We start from the raw sequence: 19773 nt of genomic DNA, 5'->3' as shown, positions 1-19773 counted from the left end.
AAGTAGCTTAGGGAAGTGAACATGTTTCTCCCATCACCTCCACCACGCCTGCTTATCCTCACAACAACCCTGTGCAGAATCCAATGTAGTGCTAAGTGAACATTCTGTCAACACAAGGATTTCTGCTTGTGCAATGGAACATTTCCCCCCCCTCCTCCCCCTCTGCACCCCCTAAATCTGTTCTAGGGGCTCCCTCCCCCTAATCCTCTGGAACAGGTTTGGCGAGGCCACCAGGCATGCATGGGGAGAGGGGGAAGTTCCATTGTGCAAAATAATACTTGTGCTGGTGGGACAAGGTAGTTGAATGCTGGCCCATACGGTAGGTTAGGCTCTAAAAGACTCACCCAAGATCACCCAGTGAGCTTCATGAGTGAGTATGGATCTGAACCCAGGACTCCGGGTCCTAGTCTGCCACTATAGCAACTCCACCATACCGTCTCTCAGATTATTGGACAGGTAGGTTTGTGGGAATTATTTTTGTTTGTTTGTTACTACGGTGCGCATTTTTTGTGTTTGTATATTGTAAACCACTCTGTGATCCTCAGGTGAAGGGTGGAAAATTTAATAAACAGTAAAATAAATAAATGAAAAGGTAGTTCTGAAGGTACTTGATTGTCTTCAAGACAGTCAGGCAGGTTTGCATCTGAGAATGTGAAAGTTCTTAGTAATGGAAATAGTTCTAGAACTGTAGCTCCTGAAGAAAGTCTTTAGAAAAGTGCCCAGCAATAATAATAATAAAAATGAATTAATCCACTTTAGGGTTAAAATGAGAAAAGATTGGTCATTAGAGTTGAATAGACAATCAGATGGACAAATCATCTGACCTAGTGTAAGGTAGTCTTTTATGTTCCTTTTTTAAATATTGTGAATGTTTTTTTAAAAAATAATTGTTGAAAGTTGGTGTGTGTGTGTGTGTGTGTTCCTCATCATAATTATTACAGTGATAATTATTGTTAGGGTAAAGTATGGGGGAAAGTGGTTATTAGCACATCCTGACTATAGACAATTGGAAATAGAGACCGGGGGGGGGGGGAATGAACACTTATTTCTCTGCATTCTGTGGTGTAACAACAAATAATTAAGAAGGAAACATTACCAGATTATTCCAGTTTCAATTAAATAGACTTCCAGTAAAATAAACCTTACCTTCTTCTTGTAAGCTGTTGGAAGATCAGCAATTTCACCTGGCAGAAGCCAGAAGCTTCGGTAAAAAATACAAAGCAGTAGATGTGACTGTTCCTCAGACAGATTGGTTCTGCGTAATCCAAGGCTTCTAAAATACTGCTTGCAAAAATCTTGGAAAAGCTGTTGAAGAAAAACAGGAAGGTTAGTGCCGATCTCAGAGCAAAATGCATCAACAACAGCTGTGGGTGGATACCATTGAACTATTGTGCGTTCAAAGTGATGATGCCATGTGGTGACATCCAAAAGGTTGCCATGATAATGTCATCCTGATCCAGACATCAGAGCAGCAGACCCAAGACAAAACCCAGTCATCCAAGCTAGCCAGATATGATATAACTCGTTTTATGCATCACAGTAAACTAATCAGAAATAACACACAGTCAAAGAACAGGCAAGATTGCACCAATTTACTGAGGTATGATAACTACTCTGTTAAGTGATTGTGTATTGTTATTCAATGACATTTCTACTTGTGTAGAGTTGCGAGTCTATATGTGTATTTATATGCACATAATTGCAAGATTTCCAGTGGATGAAACCCATGGTAGTGGTTGCTATGTTTTATGAATCTTTATGAGGTTGGACCCAGCTGAAGTATTGTTGACAAGCCCTTTGAAGGGCAGAACAAATTTATCAAAGGTGAGTGGTAGAGCACGATGTTACGATATTGAAGCAATGATGCTGCAAGCTGATTGCTTGGAAAAGTCATGTGATGTTGGGAGTGTCTGTGGGAAACAGACAGCACCGGAATTAGCTCAGAGTGTAATATGAGCTGCACAGGAAGTGCTTGTGGAGTCGTCTGCTGGAGGTTGATGAGAGCAGACATGTTTTCTGTAACACTGCAAAGACAGGAATAAAGCCATGTAAATACGTTTCTGTCTTATCTCTTTCCCCTGCCGGGGGGGCAGGAAAGAGTGGTGTGTTCTTCTCACGCTGAGAAGGATCGCCTATCGCGACCTCTGCCTGGTCCTTGCCGGGGAGAGCAGACCGGGAGGTCAACAGGACTCCAAGCCGGGTGCCTGGGAGAGTTGCCAGTTTCTGCTGATAAAGGCTTGGAATCCAACACACACATGTTCCAAGCAGGTTTAATCTCCATCATATTTAGGTTGGGCCCAGAGAGACTATTGCCTGAAACCCTAGAAAGCCTTTGCCAGTCAATGCAGCTAGGTGGTCAACATGGTCAACATAAGGCAGTTTCCAATGTTCCTGTGACTGTTTGACTAATACGTCAAAAGCATAGATAGAGTGCTTGATACAAATATTCTCAGGACCCAGTAATTCTGGGGTGTCCTTAGCAAGTCAAGCTCTTCCAACATCTAGTTTTATGACCAATTCTTTGGTTTGAGTTGCTGCTCTCATATGACAACATTGACCTTGCTACAGGGAACGTGGCACTTAAGCTGAAAGATTGGATCCTTCATTTACTTTTTGCTCTCACCCCACAAATGACAAAAGCTGCTACAATGGTGACCAGATATGTAACTTAACATACACATGTCAGAAGTAGTGCGGTAATTTAAAAAAATTAAAAGAGTTAACTACACCCCAAACATAAACAAGCAAAAGCACTGGGGAAAGGCTTCTAGTTGGCCCTTTTACAAACGAAAGGTGAATCATTTTCCAGGAACAATAATCATAATTTAACTTTTTTCACAAAAGTAACCTGAAGCAACGTACAAGACAAACATTAAAACCAAGTATAAAAATGAGCAAAAAACAAGCTCAAATGCTTATTGGTAATATGTATAAAAGGGCAGATTCAATTCAACCCACTCCAATAAACAGATGAGCAAAAGAAGTGGCTGCAAATATACTTAAGTGTCCTTTAAATTAATGGCCAAAAGCCTGGGCAATTTTTATTTTTTGCCCAATACCTAAAAACAGAAAGTGATCCTGCCAGACACGCCTCCCTGGGGAAAGCATTTCACAAACGGGAAGTCACCACTGAAAATGTAGGTTCTCATCTTGCAACCCTTCACACCTCACTTGGAGGAGGTCACATGGAGAAGAGCCTCAGATGAGGAACACAGGAGCCAGATGATGAATTCAGGGGGAAGGCTTGTTCAGAATGGTGCAAGTTATTCCTTTTGTTGTTCCCTGTAGAATAATAAAATTGATTCTGTAGAATAGGGACCCTGAGGGACATCTAGTCCAACCCCTTTCAGTGTAGGAATCTCAACTAAAGCATCCATGACAGATGGCCATCCAACCTCTGCTTAAAAACATCTAATGAAGGGGAGTCCACTATCTTCAAAGAGGGTCTGTCCAACTGTCGAACAGCTCTTACCATCAGAAAATTCTTCCTTATATTTAGTCAGAATCTCATTTCTTGTAACTTAAATCCATATGTTCGGATCCTACGCTTTGGAGAAGAAGAAAACAAGCTTGCTTCAGTTTTGGATTTCCAAGTCCTATATTCCAAGAAAGCTGTGTTTCACTTACATTCTAGAGCGGTGCTCATTGAAAGTGAGGTATGTCCTCACGTTCATCTAAAACTCCGAATTATCTCACTGTTGCCATCTGTTCATTTCAACACCTGATGGTTGCTATTTCAAAGACTGCAGGTTTTGAGAGAAGTAGTTGGGGTTTCTCCCCTCCATCTCCCCTTTCAGGAGGCTATAAGCTTTTAAAGGTTTCAACAGCAGATTGCCTCAGGCTCAAACCCCATATTCTTCAAAAGCAGTATTATGGAATCCCCTTAGAACTGCCCGTTAATAGTTACAGGGCTTAGCACACAAGGAACCAGAGTCAGACATAAAACATGAAAACAGAAGGGAAAATTATAACTCAAAGGCACGAAAGCTCGTTGTATCAGATTTAACTCATGATAAATACATTTAAAGGGCCTGCTCCTTAATCCACACGGATGCTGAGGCCAGGCGTACAGCAACTGGCCAATAAAGCCTGCCTTGTAAACATTCCTGCCTTTACTACCTTCTGTGTTGCTTTCCCCTTTCAACTAATTTCATCATCCCTAAGTAGCCAAGGAGGCCCCCAGTTCCTGATGCTCCCAACTGGATTTGATAGAGAAATGCAGGCCAGGATTTAAATTAGCAGAACTGCAATGAATCAAATTGGTGCTTGTGCTGGAACTCTAGATTCAGAGGCTGCAGTCCTGCCTGCAGTTAGGCTACCTAAATCCCACTAAAGTAGTTGGGAGCAACAGGCTGTGTGTGTAGGCCTGGTAGCCATAGTCATCTGCATGTCATATAAGCTGTTCAGAGCAGGAAGACTTATTGCTGCTAACCCACATGCTGAAAGCTGTATTTAATATTTAGTTCTGGATAAATGTGCACATAAAATCAGCTTGATTCCCAGCAGGTCCTCCTCTACTTACATGCCAAGCCCTGGGTTCATTATTATTATTGGTGTTTGTCATTTATCATTATGGGAAAGGACACCTGAGAGCAAAAGACAGGAGCATAAAACAAATTGAAAATGATAACCAATACAGTATCTCAAAGTTAGAGGCACCACCCTCAGTGAAACAAGGCACTAACTACCGGTAATTAATCCGAACAAGTCCTTTAAAAAGGTAGTACAGTGGTGCGCCGCAAGACGAATGCCTCGCAAGACGGAAAACCCGCTAGACAAAAGGGTTTTCCGTTTTGGAGGTGCTTCGCAAAACGAATTTGCTATGGGCTTGCTTCGCAAGACGAAAATGTCTTGCGATTCCTAGGGGTTTTTTTTCGCTCCTCACCCCCTTTTTCTAAGGCACTAAGCTGCTAATAGCCTTTTAGCAGCTAATCCGCTAATCCCTTAAGCCTTTAATAGCCGCTAAACCGCTAATAGCGCTAATCCGCTAATCCGCTAATGGGCTTGCTTCGCAAGACGAAAAAACCGCTAGACGAAGAGACTCGCGGAACGGATTCTTTTCGTCTTGCGAGGCACCACTGTAGTATGATTGCCAGTTGCTGGGGGATCATGAACAAGAGAGGGCCTTGTGCTCCCGTTCTGCTTTTAGGCCTCACATAGGCATCTGGTTGGCCATGTGGGGAAACAGGATGGGACTTTCATTTGATCTTGCAAATCTCTTCCAAACAGTGAGATAAACAGAAGTCGTGAACAGAATATGCTTCAGGTGAGGGAGGGAGCAGGAAAAGTTGTATACTTGGGAGTGGGGTTTGTAAGGGTTGCCATTTTTTCATTTTTTTTTTGCCAAAGCTGTGGAGCTTTTTTTAGTCTTGCCCAGTTGAGTTTTTCAGCTATTTTTAATGATAGCTACACTCTTCCGGCAAAAACATCCAAGGAGGGTGCAAAGGGGAGTTGATGTGGGGTGTGACCTAGGGAGAGGAGTGTGGCTGAGGAGGAAGGGTAGACTGGTGAGAGTCCTGAGAGCCACACTGAGAGAAAGGAAGAGAAAAATAAGCTGCATGAGCTGCCTTCCTCTTGCTCTGCCATCGGACAGCCCATTGTTTGCAGTACAGGAGTCTTTGTTGAGTTGTGCATGGATTTTCCTGGGGTCTGCAACGCCCTACAAATGTTCTTACAAAGTACCGTATATCTGATTCCTGATAACTTACTGAGCAATGCCTGTGTAGAGCATGAAGGCATCTTTTGAAGTCTTGAGAGAGAGAAGGAGAAGTTATTTGCCCGGTATGTTCTTTCCCGCATGCAAAACCGCAGCTTCTTATCCCAAGAAAAGCATTGGGCCGACTGCAGAGAGAGCAGACATGCTGAGTTTAGAGGGATGAATAAAAAGACCTAATTGCATAGTTTGGCTAAGCAATGGATAGAATAGGACTGGACAAATATGCAAAGGGTACATAAATACGAAGAAGGGAAAGGCATTCTTTTTCTGTGATATTTTAGTAATATATAATGAGAAGGTCTTCAAGTAGCAATAAGAAACATTGAAATTTAAGTAGGATGTCAGAGAACAATAGATGAGCAAGTAAAATAATAAGCCTTTATAATATGGAAAATCTACAGAAATACCTGGATAAATCATACTAGGGAAGATAAATCATACTAGGGAAGATACTCCTGCTAGGACTGCTATGGCTTGCAGGGGCCCTCTAGATGATGATGATGATGAATTTAATTTATATACCGCCCTATACCTGGGGATCTCAGGGCGGTTCAAAGAATAAATAGATGCCCCTTTTATTTTGCATTCATTACGATTTGTGCTCATGATGCTAATATAACAATATGCAGTCTGATTTAGGGGCCCTCCAGGCTGCTGTTTTGGCCAGGTCATTCAACACATTATTCAATTTTTCTGCAATGCTTCCCAAAGTTTATTGCATTATTGCTGTCTGTATGGAATAACCAGCCTCATAGAACTAGCATGCTGAAGTCTAATCAATGCATTAATTCCACAGAGTAAGCTGTCCTGCCAGGCTTAGCTATGCCCACTTCTCTTACTTTGGGAGGAAATCAGGCCTAGTGTTCTCCCCCAGTCCAGCTGATACACTCAGTGTGTGAAGAGGCTGTTGGTTGCGCCAGCTGAGCTGCATGGCTCCTGGGTTTAGGAACTGTCACCACTTTGCAACTAAGCCAGGGAAGAAGATATATTTCCCTTTCAATGACTGGTTATGATTGGAAAGTCATTCAGCTAGAGCTGTTGGTTCTACAATGATTCCTCATTAGGGAACCATTTTCAGTCTGTATGTTGGGCCTAAATGTCTCTTCTCATCCCTAATCCAGCTCTTATCCCTCTGAAATACATTCACCCTGAGGGCAGGGGTGGGGGAGTAAGAATATTTTCCTTACCTGTGATAAATTGCAGCATGCTCAAAATGGCACTTCATCTTATTATATTTTCCTTGAATGGTCTTCTGTGTTTACCTTCTGTGGCCAAGAAAAATGGCTTTCCTTTGACCTGACTAAGGAAAAACATTTTGTGCATTTCTCTTATTTCTTGGGGCCTGCCTTCTCTTTCAGTCTCATCTCATATTTATCTTGGATAAAATCAGACATATCTTCTTTAAGATGTGATTGTTCATGTGCCATCATTATATTCTTAATTCTCACGCAGCTATATAACAAAGTGTTTCCCATACACTCTTATATTGTCACTATTGTTTTTTCTGAGGGTTTCCTTTACTCATGTCTCTCTCAGATATGTTTTATGGTTGATAGCAGTTACAAAATGCTTATGAGCTAACAGATTCTGAACTACATTTACCATAATTCATCACGACATAGCCTTAAAACAACAGTAAAAAAAAAAGGTCCACAGAGATTTGGGCAAATGGTGCCTGTCATTGGTTCACCAATCAAAATATGTCAAACTGGTGCTTCTGCTGTCTGCTCCATAGATATATAGCATTGACTTTTTAGCTTGATATGCCCCATTAGTAGGCTGACACACTAGGTAAAAAACAAAACAAAACAAAAAAAACCTCCATGTGAAATTAAAACATTTATTTCCAATATATTTTTGTAACTTATTCACAAACACATTTTCCCTCAAGCCCCATGACCTTCTAGATTGCCTCACTATGCAAAACAGCAACAGTTCTTCATTACCAGCCCTTAGATCTAATGGCATCTTCCTCTACAGGGCCATGCCAATAATTATTATAAATAAGGTCAATTTAAACAGCTTGGAACTGCTGGCTGCATGTGAGGGCTTATCCACACTTACCTTTCCTCTGTGCTTTCTAGGCATGGTCTGTGCTTTAAAGCTGTGTGTAGAAGCAGCTCCCTCTTTTTTTTTTTTTTTTGCTCTGAATCTGCTCTTTAAACTCAGTCAGAGCAAACAGCAATCTGCTTAAAACCCAAATTGATGTTTGCTCCAAATGAGTGCTAAAGAGTGGGTTTTTGTGGGGGAAACTCTGGGGCAAAAACACACACACCCCAAACCCACACTCAGGCATGGGGCTTTTAAGTACAGACCTATGCCTGGAAAGAGCAGGGGAAAAGGTAAGTGTGGATGTAGGTGATGTAGCTCTCCATTCGTGTGTTGTTTCTAATGGTCATTGGAGACCTCTGGATAGTCACTGAGCATTTCTGATTTAGAAGCCTGCCCTTTGCCGTCTCCCAAGAGTTGTGGTGTTAGCTTTTTCTGTGAGAATGTTAGCTCTCAAGATTTCACACCAGTTTTATTTTTAAAATGGGAGGAGGGCTTGACAGGTGCTCTGAAGAACAGCAGAATGTACAAAAAAGGGGAGATATAACTTAATTTATTGTAATAGGCTTGGTGTTGTGAGAAAGAAATGGGAACTTGCTGATGTGCATGTTTTCAGATATTTTACATTCCTCCTCCACATTGAAAGCCTGACATAATTTATTTTTTTTAAGAGAGAACATGATGTCCCTCATTATGCCTCATCAGTTTTCAGCACAAATAAATACATGAGAATGAAATACTAATGCCTTGCAGGGAAGAAGAAAAAACCCAGCCTGGCCAAATCACAGAACCCTAGATAAGTGCTGAAACAGCTTCTTTGTACATGGACACATTGTTTTAGTGCTCGTCCAATGCCCAATTTTTCAAGGCATGTCAACATTTTAGCATTGTACCCAACCCCACCATTGCTTCATCGTGTGGAGAACTTTGCATTTGGCTCCCATCCAGCTTTGTGTAAATCAGCCTTGAATGTTGTTGCCATTCATTGGCTTCTGATGCTCATCCATTTGTTTTAATGCTGTTTTTAATTTAATACAAATCACTGAAACTCATGGGGTATTGTACTCCTTCTGCCTCTTTAAAATGTTCCAGTTGAACCCTCATGGCCAACTCTGACACAAGACTGCTCACACGATGGTGGTTGGAGCAGATCTAGTCACTATATTTATGTGGCAAAAGCTGTATATTCATACTGTTCACTCCATTTCTCTGAGCAATGTGAGAAGTTCCAGGGGTGCAGCACTTACCTGGGTTTGTTCCCCTTCTGAAAGATGTCAAGGAGGTTTATTGGCATTTTATAGTGTTGTCATTGATTTCCAAATATTCAGGTTGAAACTATACAGTTTCAAAATAATTTTCTAAATACTCTACGATCATTCCATCAACACTGCTAGTGTGAAAAAGATGATTGAAAAAGATGCTTTATACCAAAATGTATTTCAAGAAATTATGTTTGTTCTCTCTCTCTCTCTCTTACACACACACACACACACAGAGAGAGAGAGAGAGAGAGAGAGAGAGAGACAGACAGACAAAATTGTCTCACCACCCATAGGGTTTATGTACATTAAAGTGTCATCATTTGTAATGCATCATTTAATTTCTACACAAGTTCAGTTTTGATAGTCTACTTTGTGTACAGCCACTTTGTTTTCTATACTGAAACAGCAACTAGTCTATCCCAGCACTACAGTGCAGAAAGATGATAAACGTGCCTTTCTCCTAACCTCCTGGTTTAGCAACACCACCTGCTGGAGCACAGAAGTCATAGAAATGTCCTCAAATCTCTTTGTGAATCCAAGAATATTGCTTGGGAGCAGCAGCACGGTGATCTGTCCAGGACACAAGATGATAATGGGACCCGTCTGCTGATCCTCATTACTGTGACCAATATATATAAATAAAATTTTTAAATAGCTACTTTTGTAAAGCATTCATAGTCAAGATTTAAAAGTGCTATTACTAGCATATAATTCAATGTGTTTGTGTTAGTATGTATACATTATTTGTTTTTTCTATCCCAGCTTTTTCACAGTGCAGGACCCAGGGCAGCTCACAGCATGAATTAAAAGAAATACTACTGAACACACACACACACACACAGAGAGAGAGAGAGAGAGAGAGGTGCTGTTACTTATGCATTCCATAAAGTGTATGTGGACATGACATCTTGAGCTGTTAAAGTCAGAATCTGTAAGCATAAAAGTTGTATTAGAACACAAAGGTTGCAAGCTCCTTTAATCCAACTTTTTGTTGATTATTTGCATAATGTTCAGGATTTAAGATTCTGCTTGAAAAGATGAAAGCTCAAGGCACCCTGCTACATCAAAGGCGACTGCAGAGGGAATTGTTTTGGATCTACAACTTTAAGACTAAAGCACCAACTGACCTAAATGAGGAGATTGGCTGGATGTTGATAATGGCTACAAACAAGGTAGAATGTGTAATTCACCTTAAATCCTGTAATATGTTATAACTATATATGATTGGCCATTTATGTTATCTATCTGTACTTGTGCTGTATATGTGTACTGGATTTATTTAATGTTTGCACAAATACTGGGGATATTCCTGCAAGGGAAGCATTTGCAAATGTGAAGTTTCTTTATGTGGCAACTCCTGTGTGAGCTTCTGAAATAGTTAAAAGAACAGTGTTTTCAATTAAGTCCTAAGAATAGAGATAACAGCTCAGGGCCTTGAAGGCTTACAAGCCAGATAATATTTGAATACTTTGTTCTGAGGCCCCATTTGGAGGGAAACAAATTATTTCTTGCATGCTTATCAGATTACATTTGTAAGTGGCACTGAGGCTATATAAGCATTATCATTTTTTTTAAAAAAACAAAACCCTCTAACTGGTGATTGTGGTGCTATTTGGTGATTTGCATCTGCAATATTTGATTTACTATCTGCTGAACTATAGTTATTTTATTCTGACCACTGAGGAAGACCTTGGTCAAAACACATTGGTTATGTTTGTTAACTTTATTGATTCGTTTATTTTCATTCTTGTGTATTTTGTGACAGTTTATGAGCTATGCTAACTATTTTGAGGATACTTGCTTGTTCCACATTATTTTAATTTGGCACTTTTTTTGTTTTGGACATTATTAGAGACAGATGTTGTTTTTAATTGGTATTGGTTTTTATTAAAATACTTTTCCTATATTGTGGACACTATACCACTTGATTATTATTGTATTCCATTTTTTCCCATCCTATCTACAGTTGGTTGCGATTGATTTCCCTTTTAGTCTCGTTTATTATTGTTGTGTTTCTATACTGCCCTTCCTCTCACTGGAGCCTAGGGTTGTTTACAACGTCATGAAATACCAATTTTAAGAAAGCAATAACTAAAATAGTTAAACCTGCATTTCTAAACTAAAACAAGCACCTAACACAGCACCTAGGTCTCCAGTTTCCAAGAACGTGCCATGAGCCAGGTTGAACAAAAGTGTCTTCTGCGGACTGGACACTGACTGTGTACATGCGCCCATTTATCTTGCATCTAGCGTTTTAATAATAATAATTTTATCATTTATATGCTGCCCATTTGACTGGGTTGCCGCAGACACTCTGGGCAGCTCCCAACAAAATATTAAAAACACAGTAAACGATCAACCATTAAAAACTTCCCATATCTATCCTGTTATCTATCCTGTCATTGCTTATGAAATACAATGGTGCCTCGGGTTACATACGCTTCAGGTTACATACGCTTCAGGTTACCCACTCTGCTAACCCAGAAATAGTGCTTCAGGTTAAGAACTTTGCTTCAGGATAAGAACACAAATTGGGCTTCGGCGGCGCGGCGGCAGTGGGAGGCCCCATTAGCTAAAGTGGTGCTTCAGGTTAAGAACAGTTTCAGGTTAAGAACGGACCTCCGGAACGAATTAAGTACTTAACCCGAGGTACCACTGTACTGTGTTTTGATGCAGTTCCCTGCAAGCCAGCTGCAATCCAAACTGAGAAAAAAATGATTTGGGTGCATTTTAAGTTGATAATGTGTACACAGCCTCTGATGTGTGGGATGACCAAACTTCTGGTGGGTTTGGGAAGATTCCTTTAAAAGGACACCGTCACTGAGAAAGATGTGGCCTTCTAAGCAGCAGCAGCATCCCAACACACAAACACCGTAGTTTACTGTGAGCAAAGCTCTTTGAGTGCAAAACCTGTTCCAGTTTTGGATTCTCAAGCACTTGCAGGCAGCTTAGATTTGCTTGTGGATATCAGTGGAAATAAAGAGGCCCAGGAGTCTTCCGTCTTGGGTTCCTACCAAGCCCTGGAATTTGCAGACTTAAGCCGGTTCAGTGAGCTTTCACCACCTTTACTGGAGTTGGTATCATGAAGGCTTATTAGAGCACCGTGAGCAGAGCTTGCTTGTTAGGGATTAGTGTGAATGCAGTTTTCAAAGGCTGTGACTTTATTTTTTTCATTAAAGGATTTGCAACGCATTGCAAAAAAGATGTTTAAAAATACTTGATTTTTCGTATGCTTTAATTGGTGAAGCTTTGAATGAACCCTGAGGGACCTTTAAATCCTTTTCTTCTATGTGTGCGCTAGGGAAAGTTTTGCTTATCTTGGAAGGCACTGTGTGTTCATGTGTAGCAGTATAGAATCATAGAATTGTTGAGTTGGAAGAGACCCTGAGGGGCGTCTAGTCCAACCCCCTGCAATGCAGGAATTTGGAAGCTTTGACTCCCCAAATACATTTGTCTGTAACCCTTATGTTAGAACCGTAACCCTTATGTCAGAAGAGGCATGTTGAAAATGTCACGGGGTACTCTTCTTTCAGCCAGTGACTGTACGCCATCCATAGACTCTGGAACCAGATCTGGCTGTTCCCAATTCACGCATCTAAGCAACAATGTCAAGGCAAAGCTTTTAGTGCAAATACTAATAAATCAAGATGGCCTTCTGCAAGCAAGCCTAGTTTCATTCAGCACTATTGTCTGCTGCTAGACATTTTCCCAAGTTTGTTTCAAATGTGTGAAGATTACATGAAATGTCTACAGTCTATGTCAAGAGCACCCAACCTGGTGCCCTCCAGATGTTGTTGTTTAGTCGTTTAGTCGTGTCTGACTCTTTGTGACCCCATGGACCAGGGCACGCCAGGCACTCCTGTCTTCCACTGCCTCCTGCAGTTTAGTCAAACTCATGGTGGTAGCTTCGAGAACACTGTCTAACCATCTCGTCCTCTATCGTCCCCTTCTCTTTGTGCCCTCCATCTTTCCCAACATCAGGGTCTTTTCCAGGGAGTCTTCTCTTGACTCCAACTCCCATCAGCCCTAGCCAGCATTGCCAATAGTCAGGGATGATGGGAGTTGTAGTTCAAAGCATCTGAAGAACACCAGGTTGATAAAGCCTGCCAAAGAATATGAGTTTGCTCCCTCTATGCCCTTTGTTCTGACAAAATTAATGTTTCTGGGTTTGAGGGAATGAGGTACAAATGTCCCACATTTGTATATTTTTCTTTCCATTAATCAATTTGGATTATTTGTGCCCAAATTTTTGTTACTTTTGCTCAGAGAAGGGGTGTTCCTTGGTTTTCATCCAAAAAGCAAAACAATTAAACCATAGCAGTTAAAACAATACAGAAGAGCACACATCTTAATTAAAAGCAGTTGGGTGTAATTTAAAAATCTTTAAGGTCCATTAAAAAGCCCGTGCAGTGGGGGCCATATGACCTCTTTAGAGAGGAAACGACACAATTATGGAGCCACCACTTAAGAGACCATGTTTCTGGTGCCCATGACTCAAACAACTATTGATGGCAAGTTACAAGCAGAGCCTGTGAGAGACATTGAGAGACAGCTGTACAAAGTGTTGCTTAGAAATGTGAAGCCCCAGTGTTCTGCCCCCACAATATGCAATGCCCAGAAAAATTGGAGGAGGGATGTTTTCCTCCCAATTTGTATATAAAAGGGGGGGGGGTAGATTTATTCACATCTCTAGTACTGGCTTTAGTAATGCCCGGTATGCTTGAGGCCAAAGTTTCAAGGTCTGCCTATTCCATATACAGAAAACAAACCTGCCCATTCACTGTGGACAGACACTTTTCAATTGACCTGTCTAATGAGGTCGGTGAATCACCTGGTAAGGGTCATAGCTCAGTGGTAGAGCATCCACTTTGCACGCAGGAGGCCCCAGCAACTCCAGGTAGGTCTGAGATAGAACCTGAAACCCCAAGAGAGCCACTGCCAGCCAACAAGCTAGATTAATAGTCTGATGTAATATAAAGCAACTTCCAATGTTCCTATGATTTGTGGTGCCCAGGCTTTGAAATAGCTCTCACCTGCCATCCCCAGTAATGTGTGCCTGCTGTTAATAATTATAAACACCAGGAAGATACAGTTTTATTTGCCTGTGGGTGATATCCAACTCCAGTCAAATGGTCAGGCAGCAGGTGATAAGAAAGGCCTCTGTGGCTGCCTGAGACCCTGGAGAGCAGCTGTCAGTCAGAGTAGGCAAGTCTGTGACAGGCTGACTAATGGTCATAACTCTGTATAAAAGAACTATGTCACCTTTTCCTCCGCTGGTTATTTTTAGAGTTTTATTGGATTGTTATTGCTTATTCTACTGCTTTTAGAAAACTTTGCTCTTTTAAGAAATGCTATTGTTTATTTTGTTTTTGTGATTAGGGGATTTAATTCTATTGTTTTTAGTTTATGACATGCCTGTGAAAGTATTTTGATTAAAAGGCTGGATAAAAATATTTTAAACAAACAAGTTCCTCCTTTTGGGCAGTTTAATCAGATTTCTGCTTTTTCACTAGGGTGAGAACAGCTTAGCAATTTGGGGGTACATTAATGAGTCTCCCATTTTGAGAAAGAAATACTGTACTCAGTATTTCAGATTATAATTATTTTTAAAAACTAATTAAAACTTATTTTAAAAAACTTATTAAACTGATTTCTTTCCAAAAATAAAAGACCATTGCAGATTGATTCTTCATTACCCTGCAGTGTGTCCATTTGAAAACCGATGAATACAGATGTAGGCAGTGCCAGAATTGGGGTGTATGCATCCACATCTGCCCAAGGATTGCAACCACCATTTTTGTTCTCCTGGTGCATGTGCAGGAAGGAAGAGGTGAGGATAACCTAGTCTAAGGGAAGGTTTTCAACTACAGTATGTATCAAGTCACCACACCCACCCTTGTAGATGGCAGGATCTCTAATCAATCTACTTTAGAAGCAGCATGTTGAGTATGAGCATGAAAGATTCTGGACTGAGAGAAAAATGCATTTTTCTTTTACAAATGGGTACGCAGCTGAAGTCCTTCAAAAGTTAGGCGTGTGTTTGCAATACCTCTTCTCCTTCTTTGGCGATCATTCGTAGCAGAGTAAGATTGTCTTCCATAAACATGGTTTTAACAGTGAGTCCGTAAGTGACTGTGGAGGCCAATTCTGGATCCACATGTCCTTCCACAGTGAGGACAAGGATGCCTTCCTCTTAGCATGTTTCTCTCTTGCGTCTCTTGAGTTTGAGTGTCTTCAAAGCCCATGACACCTTTGGTAAAGGCTGTTCTCCAACTGGAGCGCTCGCAGGCAAATATTTCCCAATTGTTGGTGTTTATACTACATTTTTAAAGATTTGCCTTGAGACAGTCTTTAAACTTCTTTTATTGACTATCATTACACTTTCCTTTTTAAAGTTCAAAATAGAGTAGTTGCTTTGGAAGACGATAATCAGGCACCTGCACGACATGACCAGTCCAATGAAGTTGATGTTGAAGAATCATTGCTTCAACCCTGGTGATCTTTGCCTCTTCCAGTACACTGGTATTAGTTTGCCTGTCTCCCCAAGTGATGTGTAAAATTTTTCAGAGACACCTTTGATGGAATCTTTCGAGGAGTTGGAAATGGTGTTTATAAGTGGTCCACATTTCACAAGCATACAGTAAGGCTCGTTTAATCTCACTGTAAACAAGTGGTACAGTGACAATAAAGTATTTCTATTTCTATTCTACTTCTAGTACAGTAGCTTTGTAAACAAGCATTTTGGTTTCCCTGTGAATGTCCCGGTCCTCAAACACCCTGCACTTCAGTTGGGAGAAAGCCGCACTCATGAAGCTCAGGTGATGCAATACCAACTATAGTCACACCAGGGCAATGTTCTCAGTGTCTGCTTACTGAAAAAGAAAAGGCACTGGGTATCTGGTGGCAGCTGATCCCAGGAACTCTATTGTACAAAAAAAACCCAACAGTTTCTTCTGACTGTGCCTAGACATTGGAATAAATTTCCCAGAACTAGTAGGTTAGTATCTAAAAGAAAATAGTGTAATTGTGTTTTGTCATAGTAGGTAGTCTGAGCCATATATTATTCAGTTTCCTACATGGAGAGCTGATACACAAATCTGATTTTCTGTTGGCTGTTGTCAGGCAAACAACATGTGACACTTTATCATGCTATTAAGGTCCATGTGCAGCTTGGTACACTGAGCTTTTTTCCATGTAGGGGGCAAAGACTGTAGCAGCTGTCAGCCAAAGCAGAGCCTTAAACAGTAAGAAGACTGAGAAACATATTTTTCTCTCTAACCATCCCACACATTGAAATGTAACAAATTCCTGGTTTTTTTATGTTTACCAAGCCACTGCGCCTGGAACCAGCCAAAGAATTTGGGAGAAATTCGTATTATGCCGCACTCAGCTGATTCACCAGTGAGTGGGTGGAGACTGTCAGCTCACCCTCACCCCACCAATGGCTTCCTGCAGAAACCCAGCTGCTCCTTTTTCTTACATCATTTAGTTTTTCTGTGTTTGGAAGGAGAACAGACCCTGGGACCCATAAAGGGTTTTTTGGGCTGTTTAGATTAAGCCTTAAACATTGGGGAGGGGGGGTACTGGAATATGATAGAGGGTTACAGAATTATGCATGCTGTGGAGAAAGAGAAATTTCACCATCACATAATTAATAGAACTCAGGGCTACCAACCCAGATTGGGTACATTTAAAGTTATATCATTCTACTTAAACAGTCATGGCTTCCAGCAAAGCATCCTGGGAGCTGTCGTTTGTTAAAGGTGCTGGGAGTTGTTGGGAGACCCAGTATTTCCCTCAGAAAAAGCTACAGTTTCTAAAGTTCTCCGGGAAGAGGGATTGATTGTTAAACAACTCTGAGAATTGTGGCTCTGTGAGGGGAATAGGGGTCTCCTAACAACTCGAAACACCATTAACTACAGTTCTCAGGATTCCTTAAGTAGAAGCCATGACTGTTTAAAGTAGTATAATACTGCTTTAAATGGATAGTGCAAATGGGCTCAGAGGTAGGTTCTCAATGTGTAAGCTGAGCAGGCCATGCTTGGCTCACATCTCCTTAAGAGGATTCAAATAGGGCTGCTCCTTTGTTTATTTTTTTCCAAGCACCCTTATTAATTTTCTCATGACATTGTTCTACACACAACCTGTAATTACTTTATGGAATTCAGTCACACAAGAGGTGGCGATGGCCCCAGGCTTAGGCAGAATTAAAAAAGAGGCGTAGCTTGTCATGCAAAGTACACCTGTTGAAATCCTTTCTTCTATGCAGCTATTAAAACTCAAAAGTGATGGTTTTTTTTAAAAAAAAATCACCTGGCAAACACATATTTGCCATGATAGATAAATGAATGAACATCTGGTTTCACAGCTGTTAGTCTTCTGAATACCAGTACCTGGAGGAGGAACAGCATTTATGCGCCATGAGCTTCTTAGAAGCATTTGGTGGGCCACTCTGGCAAATGAGATACTGGAATGGATGAATCTTTGGTTTGACCCAGCAGAGCTCTTCTTATGTGATATTATATGTTATTAATAAACCTGTGGTTTCTTAACCTAGACCCGTGCAAACATATTGTGGTGGCTGGCTCACTGAGACAGAGCATTGTGTGAGTAAGAGTAGAGTCCCCACAGTGCTAAATGGACAAGGTATTGAGCTGGGCATGTTGCTGTGAAAAACCCTCTTCCAACTTTTACCTACCTCACCCAAAATCAAATGAGCGTTTTCAAATGTTTAAATGATCACTCATGAATCTTCTCCCACTTCAGCGAATTTCCATTAGCACCAGTCACAAATGGTGTTTTTTCCAGCTTCATTCGGAACCACATGTCCTCCACCTAAATTACAGGAAAACAGTTGCCTGCCAACTGTGGATTTTGGCTCATTATATATTGCCCTTTGACTAGACTTAGATACAACCTTCTTATTACATGGTTGGTAACAGACTGATAGTGTGTGGGCATCCTTTCCCTATCTGTATTTCCTACCATAACACAATTCCTTCAGTATCCTCTTTAGGGTGGTCAGAGGCAACAAAGGACATGATTTCTGTACCTCTTAATAGTGGTGCAGTTGTGGCGATAACAAACTACCTCTGATGAAAGAAACCCTTCTGCACCGACTACCAGAGGTACAAGAGGTTATCCTTTCCTCACTCTCACCTGATCACCCTAACTCCCCCTTCCACTGAAGTGATTAAGTTGAGGAAAATCTTATCAATTTCACTATTGCCTATTATTATTCTCTGCTGAACTGATGCCTACAATTGGAAGGGACCCTGAGGATCATCTCGGAATATGCAGCTGTTCCATACAGAGATGAAACCTGCAACCTTGGTGTTATCAGCACCTGGCCCTAATCAACTGAGCTGTACTTCAGAGGAAGAAGCAAGAGAAAACTGACAAAGGCTCCTCCTTGATGTTGCCAACTTCAGTTGGAGACCAGAATAGGGGTTGATGGAGGGGATGAAGAAGATGAGGCACAGCAGATGCTCATCTTTATGAAAAGGAGAAAGAATTGCGTAGGGGGCCTAGTATACCTGTTAATAGTTATGAGAAATACACTTTGGTACAGAAAGGATAGATCAGTATGTGGAGAGAGAAGAAACATGGATGTACAACCAGAAAGTGGAAAATTCGTGTGCTGCAGATAAAAATCCATTGCTCATAGGTGAGAGAGAAGGGTCATAACTCAGTGGCAGAGCATCTGTTGAATCCCCAGTATCTCCAGGTAGGGCTGGGAGAGACCCCTATCTGAAACCCTGGAGAGCTGCTGCCAGTCAGTCTAAACCACTGAACCTCTTGGGCTTGCCGAACAGAAGGTCGGCGGTTCGAATCACCGCAGCGGGGTAAGCTCCCATTGCTCTGCCCCAGCTACTGCCAACCTAGCAGTTCAAAAGCATGCCAGTGCAAGGAGATAAATGGGTACCACTGCAGTGGGAAGATAAACGGCGTTTCCGTGTGCACTGGTTTCCGTCACCGTGTCCCGTTGCGCCAGAAGCGGTTTAGTAATGCTGGCCACATGACCCAGAAAGTTGTCTGTGGACAAACACCAGCTTCCTCAGCCTGAAAGTGAGATGAGCGCCGCACCCCATAGTCACCTTTGACTGGACTTAACTGACCAGGGGTCCTTTACCTTTACAATTTTGAGCAAGGTGAACTAATGGTCTGAGTCAGTTAATGGCAGCTTCCTATGTCCCTATGACATGAAAATCACAGAAAAGTTGAGATGTGTTTGTAAATCCCCCTTCTAGCATGGTTATATTAGTGTGTTTCAAACCTTGATACAGGAATGCATGTACTGTAAGTCGTGCAGTATAAGGAGAGCATATCGACCAATAGGAGCAGCAGAGCTTACAGGGTTGGCATCATTCTATAGTATTATTAGCCGGTCTCTGCCTTCTTCCAGGTTACAGCCCCTGCTCCTTTTGGGGCTGGTTGTATTGTGGGAGCACAGCTTTCCTCCTCACCTCAGACTCTACTCTGTTGTTGACTGTCCCTCCCTGAGGGAGTGCTGTGTCCTCAGGCAGCCTCTGGCTCTCCCTCATTCCCACAGTAACTGCAGAGCAGCAGGAAAGACTCGCTGCTGCTGAAGTCTCAGCAAAGCAGATTTATGAATGTTTTGATAGTCAAAAACTTGTATGTACTTGAATGGGGAACAGACAAGCAAGCCTTCCACTGCTTCCTCTGTATGGATTATGAAACAACATTTTCTGCAAAAACCCAAACTACTCTTTCTTATATGAATAA

The 19773-nt window shown here is 41.5% G+C and overlaps 1 protein-coding gene and 1 long non-coding RNA gene across 6 annotated transcripts in view; one reads left to right on the top strand and one right to left on the bottom strand.

Annotated features, from left to right (window-relative positions):
* The window catches only part of LOC310666591 (SITS-binding protein-like), a 38057-nt gene extending 33803 nt beyond the window's left edge, over positions 1 to 4254 (bottom strand). Inside the window, exons 1-2 of one of the 5 annotated variants that reach the window (XM_083417634.1) lie at positions 4120 to 4254; positions 1147 to 1305 (exon numbers count right to left, since the gene is read on the bottom strand). The gene's annotated coding sequence lies outside the window, so the exon portion shown is untranslated. Of the gene's footprint in view, positions 1 to 1146; positions 1306 to 3472; positions 3583 to 3627; positions 3999 to 4020; positions 4037 to 4119 lie in introns of those variants that run through there. The other 4 variants (XM_083417636.1, XM_083417635.1, XM_083417633.1 and 1 more) reach the window with 4 other exon arrangements.
* A 36-nt stretch (positions 4255 to 4290) lies between these two features.
* Positions 4291 to 10595, top strand: LOC310666777. Its single transcript, XR_014506029.1, has 2 exons — positions 4291 to 4720; positions 9505 to 10595. It is a non-coding gene; the product is annotated as an uncharacterized lncRNA (long non-coding RNA).
* The last annotated feature ends 9178 nt before the right edge of the window (positions 10596 to 19773 follow it).

Source organism: Podarcis tiliguerta, assembly GCF_965153285.1.
Source record: "Podarcis tiliguerta genome assembly, chromosome: 1".
NCBI classification, from domain to species: Eukaryota; Metazoa; Chordata; class Lepidosauria; order Squamata; family Lacertidae; genus Podarcis; species Podarcis tiliguerta.
Note: the sequence above shows the minus strand (reverse complement) of the source record. Positions and strands in the feature narration are given on the sequence as shown.